The sequence below is a fragment of the Lissotriton vulgaris genome, chromosome 7, assembly GCF_964263255.1.
Source record: "Lissotriton vulgaris chromosome 7, aLisVul1.2, whole genome shotgun sequence".
In the NCBI taxonomy this organism is placed as follows: Eukaryota; Metazoa; Chordata; class Amphibia; order Caudata; family Salamandridae; genus Lissotriton; species Lissotriton vulgaris.
This window is the reverse complement of record NC_141695.1, coordinates 1,638,776,324-1,638,796,301: the sequence shown is the minus strand read 5'-3', so window position 1 is coordinate 1,638,796,301 and position 19,978 is coordinate 1,638,776,324.

Below are 19,978 nucleotides of genomic sequence, written 5' to 3'. Positions count from 1 at the left end.
GGAGTGTGGTGAAAGAGGGAGCTGACTCATGATGACTGCCTACGAGTCCATATGTACACGCATGAACAGCAGGTATCTTTTAGTTTATTTTGGTAATGATTTAATGTAACCATGCAAAGATGGCATCTGTGGCAACCGGCAACCATCTGTTTGGAACTTACTTAGCATGAGTCATGCCCCTTGAACCTTTAAAATTCCTCAGCATGTTTCTTAATTTTTATAATGCATAGCAAGGGGCACTGTATTTTGTATGTCATTTTCTGATTTATATGCATAACCCCTGGATAGCATTCTTGTGCCTATGCTCAAATGCAGAGCTCCGATTAAGGCTGCTCAAGTTCTCATGCCTTCTCACTTGGTTTTCAGATTCCGGAATCCACACACAACACATAATCCTTTAAACGTAGCATTACAATATATAATGTAAAACACATACACTCTGCACATAGCTAACAGAAACAATAATCAATTTATCACAATCTAATGAGGCCTATGGCATTTGAGTACCACAACTACAACATATTTCTAACACTAACTGAACAAAATACTAACAATAACTAACCTATATTAAATTAACTAATTCTAGACAGGTTATTTAAAACAGTTTGTACTATGTGCACATAGAATACCATCACCTATAAAATTATACAAACAGCATAATAAAAAACAACACTAATTAAAAAAAACTATATTTCTTGCTTACGAAATATAAACACAGTAAACAAAGTGCGGAACTTTCAGGGGTGTAAGTTAAATAGTCCTACTCCAAACTGAAATACATTATACAAAATTATAAACTTTAAAGATTGTAAATGTACTATCTCGCTACAATCCAAGCCAAATTTGATAAAGTACTGGAAACAGGGTTTTAAATTTACAATTCCTACTTCAATCAAAGCCTCAATGGAGAGAAAGCAATGGATTTTGGCGGGTGTTGATTTACTATCAGTACCCCAATTTAAGCCACCTTGCAGAAAACGTTGGAATTTGAAGGGTATTGATTTACTATCCCGACTATAGTGAAAACTATATTTCAAAATTACAATACTCAATAACACATACCTTAAATATTTCCCATCCAATATAAAATGTTTTGAAAAAAGTACTATATTCTAAAAAGATATTCGCTCGCTAGATCCAACGCAATAAAACAACACTTACATTTTGAAAGATCTCTAAAAATTATTTTATACAATAAAATATTTCAAGCATTTTTATTGCTGCAAAAAAATGAATACATTAAAAAAATTAAAATACATATAAATATTTAATCACTAAAAAAGTTTAACATGAAAAAAACCTAAAGGTATAAATAAATTAAAAACCAATCATTCAAAAAAAAAAATATTAATTAACAGAAAGTGTAAAATAAAACATAAAATAATACAAATCTGCATTTAAAACCCCCACCCAATTCTCATTTAACCCCTGTATCCTGCTCCTATAATATTTTAATTATTTAAAACGATCTAAAAATGTATAATTAAAATACAACAAGCACAAGCTACATATATATTTATTTTTAATTAAAAGAATACTCTCCAGCCTATTCCCCCATAACCCACAAGTCCTGCTCCCAAATATTTGCCCTAGTTTGAAAAAATAGTCAGTAAAAGATATACACAAATAAACTAACATGAAATAATATTAAGTACAGAAATATGTTAAATATTATTATTATTAACAGCAATATTAAAAAAAACGCTTGGCTTATTAATATGTCGAGCGGAATTGCTTCCTGACTGGCCCATTACAATGCGACCGAAAACTGTTCGGTCAAATGCTCACTTTTCGCAATGGGAGCTTGTGTTACGGCCATAGGCCGGCCGTAGCACAAGCTCCCATTGAGAAAAGGGAAGTGCAGTTCATCTCTGCACCCAGTGGCATGGATCAACAGCCTCCAACCAGAGGCTGTGCACCAAAGGGGGGCCTGCTGGGGGCTCCCAAACACGCTTTCCGACATGGTTTCCATGTCACACTGGTCGGCATGGAAGCCATGTCAGAAACTGTGCATCGTAATCTCAAGGGAGGAAAGGCCTGCCCTTGAGATTACTGGCCGGTTTCTGACTGGCCGACGGGCTCTTCATGCCTATCAGAAGCCAGCTGGAATGACCGGTGGGTTTACTTTCCGACCGCAGTCAGAAAGTAAACCATGTGGCCCATTACAATGCAGTCCTGAAGGCTCCAACCACAGGTCAGAGCCTTTAGAGGGCTGCATCGTAATCGGACCCATAGAAAAACATATTCTTACCTACAATATTAAAGTCCAGGATATTTGTAACATCATAATATTATTGCAACAATGTTCTTGTATCACATTCTTTTTTCTTCAATATTTTGACTTAAAACCATTTACTTATTCAGTGCTTTAGGTGCTATTACCTATTGTATAAAAATTATTAGACAAAGGCATTGCATTTGGTGTGTAAGTATATGGTTCAGATGTATGTTGAAGGAGTTATGGATAGCACTTCTAGCTATAACATGATAATTTCAGTGATTCAAAAGTAACGGCTCATTACCTGTGGTTTTTAAACTAATTTCTGTGTTTAAAAAAATATACATTAAAGTGCCAGAACCAAAGCCAAAAATTAGGTTAAAAATAAATGTATCACATCCAACAAAACCTTCCATGGTTGCCAAGTCACACTTCAAATTGCTGCAGGACCTGGCCTCCTGTTAAACCTAGCACTGGCTATCAATTCCTGCTTCACATGGCTGAAGACTAGACCTTGTGTTCAAACTACTTTGGGACTAAACAGTAATTTACACAAGTAAAGTTGTCCTTTGAGCATAAAGGGTCTGATTACGTTTCGGCCCATAAAGGCTTCAGGAGCCTTTAGGGCTGCAACGTAATGGGTAGCGCGGTTTACTTTCCGACAGCCTCATTATCATGGAGGCATTTGGAAATTAAACTGACCGGTCATTCCGGTTGGGTTCCAATGGGCTCAGAGAGCCCATCGGCCAGTTGGAAGCCAGCACTTAATCTCAAGGGCGGGCCTCTCAGCCCTTGAGATTACGATGCACAATTTCTGACATGGTGTCCATGCAGGCCTGTCTGACATGGAAACCATGTCAGAAAGCCAATTTGGAGCATGGCCTCTGGTTGGAGGCCAAGGGGGCACCTATGGTACCCCACTGTTGATCCCTGCACCTTGTGGCAGGGTGCAGGGATGAACTGCACCTCCCTTTTTTCTCAATGGGAGCTTGTGTTACAGCTGGTTTACGGTCATAACATGAGCTCCCATTGAGAAAAGATAGCATGGGACCGAACAGTGTTCGGGTAAATTGGGACCGCCAACCAGGTCTGTCCCAGGACCGAGTCAGTGTCGGACAGAAGCCATTCCGCCCGGCATCGAAATCAGCCCCTTAGAGGTAAAGGTATTTAGTGGTCCTCAGAACTGTCTAACCACCACCTGGAGCACTCATAATCGAAGCCTTACTGGAAAATTATATAATTTAAGGCACAAAAACATTTTTTATTGGTCAAATTTTAATAACAGAGATTTCACTATATACCTATAAGTTTCTGATCAGAAGTCGGACTGATGACAATTAGCCCATTGCTCCTATACTCAACTTTTCCAACTACAGGAACAGTGGGCCTAATTTAACCAGCTAACACATTTGCACAATTATTAGAAAATGCATCAACGTCCAACACTCATTTCCTGTTGAAGAATACCCAGTTGTTGGGGGCAGTACACTCTTGATATTTGGACCTACGATTCCTCTTACCAGTCAAATAGGAGAACGAAGAATGAGTGTGTGTACCCATTGATTTGAGGAGAAACAAAGATTATTCATATTCATGTAGCTTTACAGAAAAATCCCATTCCATTATGCATTTTACATCGCTGGTATATCGCAAACAGCCAAAAAGTAAAATACTGGTTAGTTCCTACAGTAGTTTGTTCTGTAAAATCGTCGGGGTTTTGAGAGGACTTGCATTATTTCCTTTAGTTGAATTTCACAGAACAAGCCAGTATTTTATGAGCCTTGAAGGAGCCCTAGGCAATACAGAGCTGCAGGGGGCAAGACAAATGCCAGCTGTGAACGATTTACCAACAATGTAAAATGCGTAAAGGAATGGGACTTTTCTATAAAGCTATATGATGCAAAAGTACACAATGACGTGTTTAATCACTAAGGAAAAATTAATGAATAAAACCAAGACAGCAAGTAACCTGTGTTTCTTTTCAATTCAATGGGTAGACACACTCAATCTTCGTTCTATAATTTTGCACATTTAATCCCAGTTAGACCTGGCATTTCTTGGCGTGGTTACCCCTGACTTTTTGCCTCTAACGCCTCTATTTTTGATGCTGTGATGGATTTTGTTTTGCTGGCGTAGATGCTTTGGGGACTTTGCCGCTGCTGATCAGTGTCAAAGTGCAAGTGCTCCCTGTATAAAGTGTTATGGTAAGTGGTTTTCCATAAATGGTATATTTCTCTTATTATTAAAGACCCTAGTAAGGTGCACTATGTGTGCCAGGGCTGGTAATGCAAATGCTATTAGTGGGCCTGCAGCACTAATTGTGCCACCCGCACAAGTAGACCTAACAGAGATCCCAGGCCTGCCATTGCAGTACCTGTGCAGTTTGTTAACTGCCTTGTTGTCCTGATAAGTGCACCCACTTGCCAAGCATTACCCTTCCCTTTTTATGCAAATCAGACACCTCTATAGTAGGCCCAAGGTACCCCCCTAGGCAGGGTGCAGTGTATTTGAAAGGTAGTACATATATAAAGGTGTGTACCATGTCCTGACAGTGAAATACTGTCAAATTTGCTGTTCACTGTTGCATGGCCATCTTGCCCATAGGATAGAATGGCGAATGCTTTGTATTGGATTGGATTGTATTGTTTCCAGCATATCTTCCCATAGGCTTAAGATGAAGAGATGGAGTTTAGTGTGCCTGAACTCAGACTTTAATAACTCATCTTTTTGTGAAGATGTTTTTTAAATAGTGTGTTTAGAAACCACGCTTTTAGAAGGGGCTGGTTTCTTGTCCTAACCATCCTGGGTGCCTCTGCCTGGTTGTGTACTGACTGTCTGGGTTTGGATGTGACAGGGTCTGGGAAGTGTCCTGACACCAGGAAGGAGTAGGTGGAACAGCAACAGGCTGGCCTGCATTTGGTGTGGTGGGAGGAGTAGCCCCTTTGATGTGAAGAGGGCTGTGCTGCTGCCACAAAAGAATGGCTCCACCTCATGTGGAGCGTCTGGGGCCCAGACCCTGACTATCAAAGAAAGAAGGTGTACACTGGCAGGAAGACACGCAGGTCTGGTTTGGACCGGGCTCAAAACCCCCTGAACACAAAGACCTCAAAGGCATTTAGGGGTATAAATGTGAGAGCAGAAACCCCTGAACTCAAGACTGAACTCAAGCCTGAACAAGGATTGAAACTACTGTGTGATCAAGAGGAACCTCTGCCAAAGAAGAACAGCTGAAGAGACTGAAGAGAAGGACTGCCCTTGCTGTGTGTTCTGGGGCTGCCCTGCAGTTTGCCTATTGGACTAAGGAGAGGACAAGGGACTTTGCTGTGTGCTCTGACCTGAAGTAACTTGTCTCCAAGGGCCCAAGGAGTGCTAGTCCCCTGTTGTGGAAACTCGGGAACATCAAAGTTTCCAACCATGTCTCAGTGACGCATGGTGTGTGCTTGTGCATGCCTGAGACTGATGTGTGGTCTGTGGTGCCGTTTACGAGGTGCCCCGAGACTGCATTGCCCCCGCAGAGTCAAACATTGTCCAAGCTGCTGCATTGCTGTTTGTGGCCCTTGCCATCATCGTAACTGAGGCTGTGAGTAAGGATCGCTGCCGCCGGCCTGAGCCGCAATGTGTTCTAGGATTTCTTGAAGTGCTGTGTGGTCTGTGGTGCTGTTTACAAGGTGCCCTGTAACCGCAGTGCCCCTGCAGTGTGAAACATCGTCGACGCTGCTGCATTGCTATTTGTGGCCCGAGCCGAAATCGTAACTGAGGCTGTGAGTAAGGATAGCTGCCGCCGGCCCGAGCCACAACGTGCTAAGGATTTCTTGAAGCTAAGAAAGCTGCAAGGTGAAAGGGATCGTGATCGTTGTTCGCCAAGAGGAATCTGCCCAAGATCGCCAATGAAGGAGAAGGCAGCACCGTAACCAGTCCGGCTACAGCGTCGCCTAGCAACGGAGCTGCAAAGTGATCGGGATCGCCCGGTAGGACGTCTGACGAGTGGGGAGAGAGAGAGAGCGAGGCAGCGCTTCCCCAGGTAAGGCTTGGACTCCAGTCGGGAGCTGCAAGCGTGTGTGGCCTGGGGAGGCATGCAAGAGGAGTGCTCCGATCTCTCTCCCGCTGCACAGCGTTAGACGAGCTGAGTCCCCGAGCGGCCCATGCCTGCCCAGCAGTACCGGGGCCTACCATTTAAGTTTACAACCGCTGTCTCTGTTGTTGGGCCTAGTGGTGCTCAAGTTGACCTAAAGATTGGCTTATAGCATTATTCTTGCATTACGAACAGCATGATTCTTGCATTACGAACCACATTATTCTTGCACTACGAACTGCCTGATTCTTACATTACGAACTGCCTAATTCTTGCATTACGAACCGCCTTATTCTTGCATTACTAACCGCATTATTCTTGCATTACGACCTGCATTATTCCTGCGTTACGAACTGCATTTTTACATGCATTAAGGACCGTCTTATTACTACATTACAAACTGCATATCATTGCGACTGCTTTAGATCATCGTGAACTGCTCATTATTACCGCAAGAACCTACAAGTGATTGTTGGCCTAATAAACGGCAAAGAGAAATCTTACGAATATGCATATGTTGGGTTTCTATCGTTTGGTCTCATCATATTCCTTTTGATAAAGATACTGCTATTTTTATAAAACCAGTGTGGTGTCCATTTGTGGCATGATCACTGTGGTACTGGGAGTGTGGTAGCAAATACTTTACAAATTGCCTTAGATAAGCCTGGCTGCTCGTGCCAAGCTACCAGGGGGTGAGCAGGGGTTATCTAAAAGTGTGTCCCTCCTGACTAGAATCAAGGGTCCCTATTTGGACTAAGGTACCTACCTCAGCCAATTAGAGACCCCCTGTTCTAACATTCCCCATTCCAATGGATATAATTATGGTTACTAGTACTGTTGGGAGTTACCACATGGTAATGGTAATAACATGTGCTGAATTTGCTCTCTGCCAGTATTGTGCAACTCATATGGAAGGCCTAAATATTCTGAAAACTCTTTGGGGACAATACTTATGACCTCTTTAAATCTGTATTACAATCTTACCTAATTGTCTACATTTTTACCAGTCAAAGCACTTTAAAAATCACAATGTACCTTTAATTTTCAAGCATTCTTAACAGGTAGAATAGCACAGCCCACTTTAACTAAGCCTTTTTAAAGCTGGTTAGGCCATGCTTATTGGTTATCATTTTGTAAGATTTGAGGTCCACTTTACAAGGATTGGAGGCACACTTCTACTTTTTCAGTAATATCTGGTATGGTTCACTTTCAATCATGCAGAATGGTCCTTGCAACATATTTTTCAAATTGCCATAACATCCCAGTCAGGATATAGTTTCCGCTAGCATTTTCATAATCCTTTAATTCATATTGGAAATTTTCTCTGTATGCAAAAATTGCAAATTCCATAAAACCTCAAATTACTAACCAACTTTGATTGGCTTAGACTTAGCTGTCTGGTCAAGGCAATGTAGCGTGACAGTAGAAATAATACCTGTGTCAAGTTGAGTTGTTGGAGTCCCTGCTTGCTGGGCAGGGAACTGCCTTGTCTAATGACATTCTTGGCTGAAGGCTGGCCATGATATGGCAACATGCTTGCTGACCTAACATCAAGGCCAGGATGCCAGAAGAGATGTCAGTGGCACTGGCAAATATCAGTGCAGGCTTTTTTACAAAGAGCGGAAAAGCAGAGGCAGGGAGGTTTATCCAAAGGACACATAAGACCTGATTCACTAAGGGCCTCCGCACTCATAACAGAGGCCCCGCAGTTGTAGGGGAGTCTCTACACTCAGGGCGGAATCTCAGCAATGAGAATTTTCATTTAGGAGATTCCACCCTGAGTGCGGAGACTCCGCCACAACTGAGGGGCCTCTGCCACGAATGCAGAAGCCCTTTGTGAATCTGGCCCTGGATGTCTCCTCTTCCCTTGTGCTTGACCGTTCTCCCACAATAAGATGACAGTTGCTTGCTGGTATCAGGAACTTCAGCAGGAAATGTTGGCCTCATTTTAGAAATCATTATAGACCACTGGGGAGAGTGTCACTGTGCTCCTGTCCAAACTCAAAACCAAAAATCCTTCAGCTTTTGACAGGCCACTGGTCTTGGAAACAAGTGCCAAAAGAGGGAGACTTCAGTGGACATCCGTTGAGATGATGCCTCTCTTTTTTTAGTCCTCATCTATCCACAATATGCTCTGAATTCAAGAAGGTAGTCTTTCGTCCATCTCAAATGGTCAAAGTGATTTATAGTGTCCTGGTCACTCCACAGGGGTGAGATAGATATCAAGTATCTCCGGAACCACACCTTCGGCTTCATTGTGTGGATTCCAACCCCTGGTCTTGGTTCTTTTTTGGAGTGATGACAGCCCATCATAGGGCTCCATATAGAGCATGTTCTTAATCATCTGACCAAGAAAGCAAAGATAAAAGATAGAGAAAACAACGGGAAAACCAAAAGCTAATAACTTAGGGGCATATTATCAAGGGGGTTTATCTCCGCTTTTGTGGCTTTAAAAGCCAAGAAAGCGGAGATAAAATTATCTCCCTATTACCTAGCTGTCGCTAACACCAGTTAGCGACAGCTAGTAGGAGATAGCGACCATCTTTGGCCCCACTTTGCATGTCAGTGATATTTATCACTAATGACATGCAAAGTGGGTGTGCCAAGATGTTAGAGACTGAAAACAGTCGCTAACATCGCTATCTCCTATTACCAACTTTTGGAGATATTCGCGCTAAGCTCGAATATCTCCAAAAGCTAACACCTGCCCTGAGCAGTTCTTAGCCATGTTATCCAATGGGAGGTGGATAACATGGCTAAGAGCATTAGCTCGGTAATTCATGAATATTGCTGACTTTTCAGCGATATTCATGCATTGCGGCGATTTTTATCGCATTTGCGATAAACCTTGGTAATACCAAGGTTTATTTGCGGTAAAAATCGCCGCAGCTCAGCGGTAAATTTTTGTCTCTAACCAAGCAATAGCGATAATTATCGCTATTGCTTGGTAATATGCCCCATATTTTTCTAAGAGGAAGAGCTCGTCTCCACCCACTTATCCCAAATTTCCCAAAATGTAGTTTTTTTCAGCTGTTTACCAGATTGGTGCAAAGCTGATACCCTCTGAATGGAATGAATCCATTCTTCTTCTTTAGGGGGGCAGGGTAAAATCCATTTAATACAAAGCTCTCTACGGGCTAAAGGAGTCAGGGTGAAGAAGAGTGCACCGTGTTTTTTTGTTAAAAGACCGCCGTCTAAATCCTTCGGTAGTGTCCCAAAAATTATAGACACAGTTGTTAATTTTTGTTCAAGCCCCATAATATCTAAAATGGTCTTACCCACTTTCTGCCTATAAGAGTGTACTACCGGGCAGCTCCAGAACATATGTACCTTGTTTGCCTTGTCTTCTCCACATTTTGGACACTTCTTGATCTCTTGACTCCCCATTTTCGATATTTTCTGAGGTGTCCAGTAGGCTTTGTGTACTGTGGAGAGGTGGTTCTTTTTTAATGGTGCGGAATTTACGCATGACCATAAAAAAGACATAGATAATTGCCCTATATTTTCGAGGTCTGCATCCGGCAGGTCCTTCTTCCAAATCTCGGTAAATGAGGCCTAGATCTCTTCTCCATTCTGGACTAATAGCCAATACCACTCTACCACTTCTTTTGACTTTGTTTGGCGAGAGCATTTCTTCGAAGCCAAGTCCAACTTCCCTTTTAGCTCTTTGTTTATAGACCTTGCCCAGCTTGACAGCTGATAATATTTAAACTTCGAAACCGAGTTCTCACATATCGCCGAAAAATGAGTCCACAAGATAAGTTCAGCATCAACAATCAATTGCCCCCATGTTATAATGCCACAGGTGCGGAGAGGAGCTGCGAGGGCATCTTTCATACACGGCGGCGTACCCGGGGACTCCCAGATTGGTGCTACCTCATTGTAATACAGAATTTTTAGAAGGTGTCTCACCTGAGACCAAAGCTTCATAGCTGTTAACAAAATCTTCAATTTGACCTTCTTAAAATATTTTGGGTGCCCACATTTTAAAAGAAAACACCCTGCTTGTTGAGTGAACTCAGTTGTGAGGGCTTTGTAAAGTGGGGAAAAAGCTGAGCTTTCCATCAACAGTTGTCAAAAATGTTTTCATTAGAAGGCCCGGAAGTATAGATATAAGTCTGGGGTTGCTATACCTCCGTAAGCTTTTTTCTTTCTAAGTTTCTTTAAAGCTATTCCTAGGTTTTTATTTCCACAGATAAAGCTTGAATAGAGCTCCTGCACCTTTTTGAACCACATTTTTGGGAAGTCTAGAGGGATAGTATTAAACAGAAACGTATCTTTTCGCAAAATTGACATTTTCAATAAATTTGACAAGCCCAGCAACGAAAGTGTAAGTCCCCCTCATGATTGAAGCTGTGAACTAACTTTTTTTGTTACTTTTTCAAAGTTAACCAGTGCTATTGTATCAATATTTTGAACTATCTGGATACCAAGATATCTAATTTTCTTATTTGTGTGGATACTCCTAAAATTGGTATTCCATTTCATTAATTCAGTTTTTTGTTGATTGATAAGGTACCCGGAAACCTTTCCAAAGCTCTCTAATTCAGACCATATGTCTGGAGACGATCTTTCTAGATTGCCAGTATATAAGATAATCTGCATATAGGCCTATTTTTTTCTCCCATCCATCACAAATAAAGGGAATAATATTCTGGCAAGCTCTCAATTTATAAGCTAGAGGGTTCAATATAGATGTAAAAAAGTAAAGGAGACAGGGGGCTACCCTGTCTAGTGCCCCTACTTATTTGTATTGACCTAGTTAATTTCCCATTGATGAGGATTTTAGCGGTGGGGTTTTTGTAAATAGCTTTAATTGCAGTCAAAAAAGTTTCACCTAAATTAAAACGTTGAATTATTTTGAACAGAAAAGACCAATTAACCCGATCAAACGCTTTAGCAGCCTCAAATGTCATTACTGCTAAAGGGATCTTATAGGTCTGAACCATATCTTTCGCCACAATTAAATCGTGTGTCAGTTCACTAAGCTGCCTCCCTATCATGAACCCTTTCTGATCTGGGTGCATTAAAGGGCCTATTAATTTATCTAAACATTTAGTGATGATCTGAGTATATATTTTATGATCGCAATTCAAAAGTGAGATGGGCCTCTAGGACTCACAGAGTCTTGGATTTTTATTTTGTTGTAATAGAATTGTTATAGTGGCTTCCTCCCATGACTCGGAGGGCTGTGACCTTCTATAAAAGATGAATTAAACAATTGAAAAAGAAAAGTTCTTCTTTTAAAATGATGTACAGCTCATTGGGAATGGAGTCAGGGCAAGTGGCTTTCCCCTTTTTTAGGGAACTGATCGTTTGAATAGCTTCCTCCCTAGATATGGAAGGGTTTAGTCTTTTTCATTTCGCTGAAGCGAGGGGAGAGCTAGGTCTGACAGGAATTCTTCCATGCTATCTTCCTCAGGTATTATCTCATCGGTATATACATCTAAACAAAATTGGACAAAGGCCTCCTCAATTTCAGAATCGTCCGAAATAATATTACCGGTGTTTAAACAGTGGAGGTCCCTTATCCAGTTTCTTATCTGATCGACTTTTGTTTTCCAAGCAAGAATCTTGCTGCACCCCTCTCCATATTCATAGTGAGCTAGCTTGCTGGCATCCCACTTTTTTAAAACTATTATTTCTAGAAAGTCAGAGAGCTTGTGTTTCGCAGTTACTAATTCTCTTAAAATATTAGGGTTCCCCTGATCTTGCTCTAAGTGTTCCTAAAGTTTATGTATATCACCTTCTAGCTTTCTGGTCTCCTATTGCACCTCCTTCTTGGACTGGGAAATTGATATGGCTGTTAAAGTGCCTCTCAAATAGGCCTTATATGTATCCCATATTACTTGCGGTGGAGCTGAGTGAAGATTAAAATAAAAAAACTCTTTAGTTTCTACTTTTAGTTTGTCAATTACTTCATTTTCTAATAGTAGTGATTGATTAATAGTCCACCTCCGAGAAGGGGAGCCAACTTCCGTAGCTAACTGCAGAGTGATTTGACATATGTTCCGGAACGTGGCTAACAGAGATGGTATTTCTACTTGTGGCCATGTCAACTAAAAAAAATTAATTCTGGAGCGATGTCCACACTTTTTATTATAAAAAGTGAATTTCCCACCAGATGCCCTAGACTTGGGGACCATCTCTCTCCATATATCCACAAGCTCAATATCTGATATTAATTGCCTCAAGGCAGTTCTCATTTTTTGTGTGTTAACCGCTACTCTATGCGAGGTGGAGTCTTGACTCGGATCAAAAACCAAATTAAAGTCGCCCCCTAATATAATACGATCATTTGTTTTAGATAAATGAAGCAGTAGAGTATACAGAGTAGCTAGATCGTCTAGGTTCGGCCCATAGTAACCTATGAGAATTGACCATATACCATTATTCTTAACCCTAGCAATCGCCCACCTACCCAATGGGTCAACCGTACACTCCCCTAGCAAAGCTTGGACAGATTTTTTTAATAAAATGGTGACCCCTTTCACTGTACATGATTGAGTTGTACAAATACAGTGTTCGATCCATTTTTGATGTTTTAGAACTGCTGCCCAAACCTCTATAAGCAAATGTGATTCTTGAACAAAAAAAACATTACACTCAGATAATCTTAAATACTCTAATATTATCTTTCTTCTAGAGGAAACCCTTAACCCATTAACATTCTAGGACATCATTCTCATATTTTTCACTTTTTCATTCTTAGTCATATCAGACCTGGAACGCATTGAATTCCCTGACATTGCTTGTCACTTAAAAGAGAACACCAAAGGTTACATAAAACCCTTTGACTATGAATAATAAATGAGGACACAAAGTGATAGTCTAGCAGCCGAGGAGCTAGTGCCATTAAGGCTACTAAATACAGCATGCAATACAGGGGCTCTCACCTCTATGGAGGGGTTATTAACGACCCTCCTCACAGAAATAAGAGACCAATTTGCTGTTTCTGAAAATAATCAATTGAAAATACAAACGGTCTGTGAGACTCTAGAAACCAGAATGAATGTTATCTCAGAAAGGGTAGGGGCTATGAAGTTATCTATGGAGGACCTCACAAAGCAAGTAGATAAAAACGCATGTGAAATCCAGATGCTAAAAAGCAGCGACAAAATCTTGAAGGAGTAACAGGAAAGTTTAGAGAACAACGTATGGAGGAATAACATCAGGTTTTTAAATATACCAGAAGATGCAGAGGGAGCGGACAAAATATCTTTCATAATCGATCTTCTCACAGAATTACATCCTGATATTGATAAACAGCTTCTTGAGGATGATATACAAAGAGTACATCGGGATCCTTTCTTGAAAAGACCCAGGAAGAAAAATCCAAGAAGGATCCTAGTAAATTTTAAGTTACATGTGCTTAAATAAAAAATCCTGGCAGGAGGGCTAAAAGCAGGAATGTACAAGAAAGCTGGATGGACATTTCCCGTTAGGTCAGACATTTCTCACATCACTCAGGACAAACATTGGGAGTTAAGGAAATTGATGCAGGAATTAAGAAATGTGGGTGCTACAGCAAACCTACCTTTCCCCGCCACCCTAAAAGTGATGTGGAACAATAAAATGTTCAATTTTAAGGACCCGGAAGAGACAAATGCCCTAATAAATCAGATAAAGAGTACATCCAAATGAAAATCACTGGATCTAGAGAGAGAGCCCAAAAACCAGAGGTATTGAATTTTACCTCTAGTAGCAGTAAGGGAGGGATCCCCAAGGGAGGGGGGGTTGGGTCACATATAAAACGCAAAACTTAAATTCCTATTTACACGTAGGGTGGGGAAGCAAGTGGGGAAAAAAGCGAGATGATGCCTCTTACTTACCCCATTAAAACAAAAGAACCGATCCTCCTGCACATCACATTGTAGGACATGAAGAGAGCCATGTTGCTCTAGAACTACAGGTTGTGAAGGTTTAGCCTAAGCAAGCAAAACTAAAGAACGTTTTATCAAAGGTTTTAACCTACTGGCGGGATTTTTTTGATCAATTTCTCACTCTATTAATATACAGTTCTAACATTAAAAAAAACAGCGCACGAGACACTGGCTATGCCAAAGAACATTATGGGATGAATGGGAGCTAAATCACGTGACGTCAAATCAACTGCTCGAAGTTCAAGCAGAAATTCAGTTTTCAAGTCAAAGTGCCCCTTGTTTTACCTGTGCTGTTCACCAAACTATTATGTCATGATGTTAACACTTTAGGTGCAAGTTTGGTCTTTTCTTCCTGTTTTTAATTGCCTCACAAGTGCTCATCAGCAAATAGAATTAAAAGACTAGTCACACATGTATTTATTGCATAAGATTTGTTAAGTTAGGAGATAATCGTCTGCTCATGATAACCTGAGTTTTGACAATTAAATAAATTGATATGTTTATATGCATATTGGGTGAGAACAGATGATAATAGTCACAAAAAGCGTAGGTTAGGACAGCAATGCTTCCAGTAGGATGGAAATGGGCACATCCCTACATCTTATATCTCAATGGGTTACCCACCTTTTCCAGATGCTTTCGGCATCAAGTGTTTTCTAATGAATAGATGACTGACGATGTATGCAGCAAGGGCTTTGCTTTAAGCATATATACCGTTGGCAATTCAGAACTTTTATAACATGGAGCGCAGTGCTTTACAGAGCAGATCTAAGCTCCTCTAGTTGAAGTCATTCCAATTCAATCCTCATGATCAGGACAATTTTATTGCCAAGGGTAATTCTAACTCCCCAATTAAGACATCTAGGCCCTCATTATGAGTTTAGGGCTAAATTCCGATCCATGTGCAAACATCTGCTTTCACAATCATGTGTATTTATTTATGCATGTGTGGCCATTTAATGTCTTATGCATTTCTAGAGCCCACAGCAAATACTTTCCCTCTTAGAAATTAGGTGCACAATATTTTGCAAAATGGGATTACTTGTGTTAACAGTTCTGTACTCTATTTCCTGATTTAGTGTAGACAAGCAAGGAAACGTTCCTCACCCTAGAAGTCAGAAGGATGTGTAGTCAGTGCCTGTGCACTGTAGCAACATCAAAATCAGTGAATGAGTTGATTGAGGGAGTGGATTAGAGACAATGCTTCTACAAGGCAATCAATCAACCAAACGGCTAATATGCGTGTACAGAAAACATCTCCAGAGTACCAATTTGTGAAGCGTTCTTCGATGAATACGTAGGAATTACTTCTAGAAACTCAGTTGGCCAAGACTAAGCCCAGAGTAAGTGAACCCTCCTCACAGAAAAATCTTTGCTGTTTGGTCCATTGAGTGAACACTGCACCCTTTTGCAATATATAAAATTATAGATGGGTATCTGTGAGTTACAGGGATGTTCTGAGTGACATCAAATAGACAACCAGAGCAAAGCAAAAGGAGAAATGGGGGAACCATACATAACATGACCTCTCCTCCCTGCCATGAAATGTGGAAAAAATAACTTACCTGCCCTACTTAACCAACCCCACCAGCTTCCTTGCCTTCTTTCCCCTCCTCAAGCTGGGTTTTCAGCTTTCGGTCATATGCAGCACCGCACTTTTAGGCTCACAGAGTTGTTAGCCTGGCCTGGAAGAACTCTATGACATGGCAACAGTGAACAGCAGGTTTTGTTATCAACTGCTGCTTTGTCATAGCAGTTAATTACTCGTTATGTATACCTGTTCTAAAGGTTAAACAAACGCCTTGTCTGCCATCCTTGACCGATCTCCACCACCTTCCCTGCCTTCCCTCCCTCTCCTGCAGATGTTCTTTGTGGTTTCAATAAAAGCAGAAAAGCAAAGCTGCGCTGACAGGTTCCCAGGGAGGCCTGTTAGCATTGCCTGAAAGGTTTATGACATCACAACAGTGGGTAACCAGTTTTGTTATCAACTATTGCTAAGTCATAACAGTGGATTATTAGATTCAGAAACTGAAGTAAATGATTGAGGCTGTCATGAGAGCCATACATTACATATAGAATTACATATAGAATTATAGATGGGTGAATGTGATTTACTGGAAAGTTTTTTCACCAAGGGGTTATGAGTGACGTCAAATAGATGAGTTTGAAGTTCAAGTTGTCTATAATGTCACTCAGAACCCTGAGGTGAAAAACATCCCCGTAGTTCACTTTTTACCCATCTATAAATTTATATTATGAATGGCCCACAACATCTTCTGCCCCTCTTTTCAACTGCTACGCAGTGGTTGAGGAGCAATGGGAAATATAACATGACCTCTTATGCATTCTTGTCCTAAACAGTAGCGGTCGGTGGTGGGAGTGCTGTTCGGCGGTGACATGGGGCGGGGGAGGGACAGGGTGGGGTTAGTAAAGTACGGAATACGGCCAAATACAGGTAAGTAAACATATAAATAAATAAAACGAATTTTGTTGCGCGCACTGCATCGCACAAAATTCTTAGGGATGCAAAAATTAATATGGGGGCGCAAGATTTTAAAAGAAAAATGGAAGGATACTTGCCTTGCCGCGGGCGCTGACAGACCACGCTACGCTGGTGATGATAGATATATAAGGGAAGCTCTTTTTCGTGAGGCTGCCAGAAGAGTGCTGCACATGACTGGCATTTCAAAGTAACTAATTCTTAAATGGTTACATTTGAAAAGAAAAAAAAACTTCCAAGAACATAATAATAAAAAAGGTTTAACCTCGTGAACTTCTCGTCAATCAGACCAAGCAGTCAGGCTCCCCCATCATCCATAACAAGGGGGTGATGGAGATTGCCGAGCGGTCGATAGTAATCAGGCTCGCTCTTCTCTTTGATGAATTCTAACAAATGTGGCAGAAAGACTCGCCTGGGATCTGGAAAAGAGTCCGACTTCTCTGAGCCGCCTGGCGGCTTCATTAGCCCACATAATCAAAGGTTCTCTCCAGAACGTGGCCCCGATGTTCTACTTCATGTTGGCTCTAAATTTCCTATGTATTATTCTCCATTTGTTATAACAGAGCTTTTTTTTCTACTGACCTATTTAGAGCAGCGTTCAATCATTCTGTGGAAGGGATGAATATTTTTCCAATCCAAAGTGAATATTACATTTTGTTTTTTCAGATTTGTATTTCTTTTTAACTGATTTGTTTTGCATGCTGTAATGCCTAGCATATGATTAAGATTTTGCATTACGTAAGTAATGTTCATCTCTGCAAACACCCAGCAGACCTACATATGTGTTTAATCTTCACAGGAAGTGCCACTGACAGAGGAAGTTGGTGCGAGCGGATTTCTGTGTACACATACAGCAAATTAATAATTGTTTCCTACTATACTGTGTACACAATTGTATCCAGATTGTGTTGCTCAATTCAAAGACAGATCTTTAAATACATTTAATTTCTTCTACTGATCTACAACATTTGTTGGGAGAAAAGGAATTACGATATTTCTTAAATTTCCTTCAGTGAATAGGTAGGTAGTATTGGCAAGACTTTGCTTGTGGGTCTCAAATTGGTTGTTGTCAACGTCACAATTTGCTTTCCAGTAAACAACAAGGTGATTGAAGGAATGCTTGAATGTGTCCCATCCATTGGTAATCACTGGGTCCTGTTCCTGTCCATCATTTTCACCCATTGTGACAGAGACAATCAGCCTAGGTCCAATGTGAATAGTTCAGACCGATCTGCCAGCCAGCTCCAAACAAGAACACACGCAACCCCAAGTGGTGTCACTGAGAGGCCCAGAAAGGTCAAACCCAAACTAGGCTTGCTTATGTTCCCATCTGGATGAAACCTGGACTGACAGGTCAGGCTACACTATTGCTATTGGAGCAGGACCAACACTCATTTGCCTGTGCTGGTAACTTCTTTTAGTGGGATGGTGCGCAAACAAATTATGCACTGCAATGCAGCCAAATAATTACCAGTGGCTGAAAATAATTCAATCCTTAATTTTTTAGATCTCAGATAGACAGTACATGCTCTGTCTCTTCGAGACCGTTTGTTTTCAGTCAGTGGGTTTCTAGATCACCCATTGCTTTCCAAAGCTTTGCTTTATTGTCACTCTCATCTGCCTGCCTCTTATTGGACAGCTGCTGCAGGCTTCATTCTTCTTCATGTGTTTATCCTTCCTTTGGAGCCTGGATGTGTTACCTGTGTTCTTCCACTACTCATTGCTAAAGGCATATATTTTTTCCTTTGTGCTTATGTCCTCTACCAATATATCTTTTTTGGCTGACTCCCTTGTGTACTTCTCCACCCTCCGCTGTCTGTCTCCTCCCCCCTCCATTCACTGTTGTCTGTGTTGCTTACATGCCCTCCCTCGCTCTTCCTGTTGTTGCCTGTGTTGCTTGCCCGACCTGCATCTATCCGTTGTAACCCTTGCTGCTTTGCCTACCACCTATCTGACCTCTCTGTTGTCCTTGCTGCCCCCTACTCACTTAACAAAAACAAACCAAAATGACATGGACACCACTAGATTCGACATAGCGCTTTTGTTCCCACCTGCCTTATGTATTACCCCCCCGGCAGCAATTTTTGAAAAGTGTTATGACATAGTCAGCTCTGGCAATGTCAAAGTGCTATTTTTTAACTTTCAGCTGCACTTGCTGTACAGTAGATCGCCCAGGGCCGGACTGACCATAGCGGGCACCGGGTGTTTCCCCGGTAGGCCGCTATGGTGGGGGCCGGTTTTAGGCCTTTGGGGAGGTGTTTTTGTTACTGGGGGTCGGCAATATCGGCCCCCTGTAACAAAATCGCCCGCACCAGGCCCTCGCAGACTGCTCGGCTGCACTCTTCCTCACCCCAGGGGAGGCTTGCTGAGCAGTTTGCCAGGGCCCATTTCTGTTCCCAGTCCGGCCCTGAGATCGCCTCTGTACAACGACAAAGCCAATACCCGATATGGGCTAGTGCCATTGGATTTGACAATGCTTGATTGCTTTTCTAAGCGAGACTCTGTGTCTGGTCTCTGTGTAGAGTGGCATAGTAGGCAAAAAATATTGAGTAGAGTGCAGACCCAGTAATTACTATTGGCTGAGATTAATTTAAGCAATACATCCATCATTTTTTATTTTTCAGCTGAAAAAAGACAAGCTACATTGTAGAGTAAGATTTTGTTACCTTGGTACCAAAAAGAAAATGAGCTCTCTGGTGAGGCTAAATATAAGGCAGACTGGAAACATACCTGTTCACCAAAGCCAAAATTGTTTGAATACAATGGCAAATTGGGCAGGTGCTTAGGGCCCCACCTTCCAAGGCCACCCATGGTAATGTGATTGTGACAGTCTGAAGAATGTTTCTCACTGTATCTATCTATATTGCTTTTATCTCTCACTGTAAAATCGTATCTGTCTCTCTACTGCTATTTATCTAACCTCCTCTTACTCTTTCCCCTTTTTGTATCTTTTCTTTGACCTATATATATGTCTTACTTTATCTTAAATATCCCTCTACCTCCCCTTCGAGTATTGCATCGATTTTACCTTTTGCAACAAGAATGTTGTAAAAGGGATTTATTACCTCCATAGTGGGTGCTGATAAGCCGAACGTGTGTCGGTCCTGCACACGTTCGACTTAGCAGCACCCACTATGGAGGTGTCATCATGAATCAACTCGAAAAACGTGTGTCGTAACGTGTGTAGAGATAAAAATTTGGAGTCCATCGTTTAATATGCTGAGACAACCGTGATATCTAGAGACATGCTACAATATTTGCAAGAACCTAAAGAACATTTTATCGATTCTCATGCTGAACTTTGA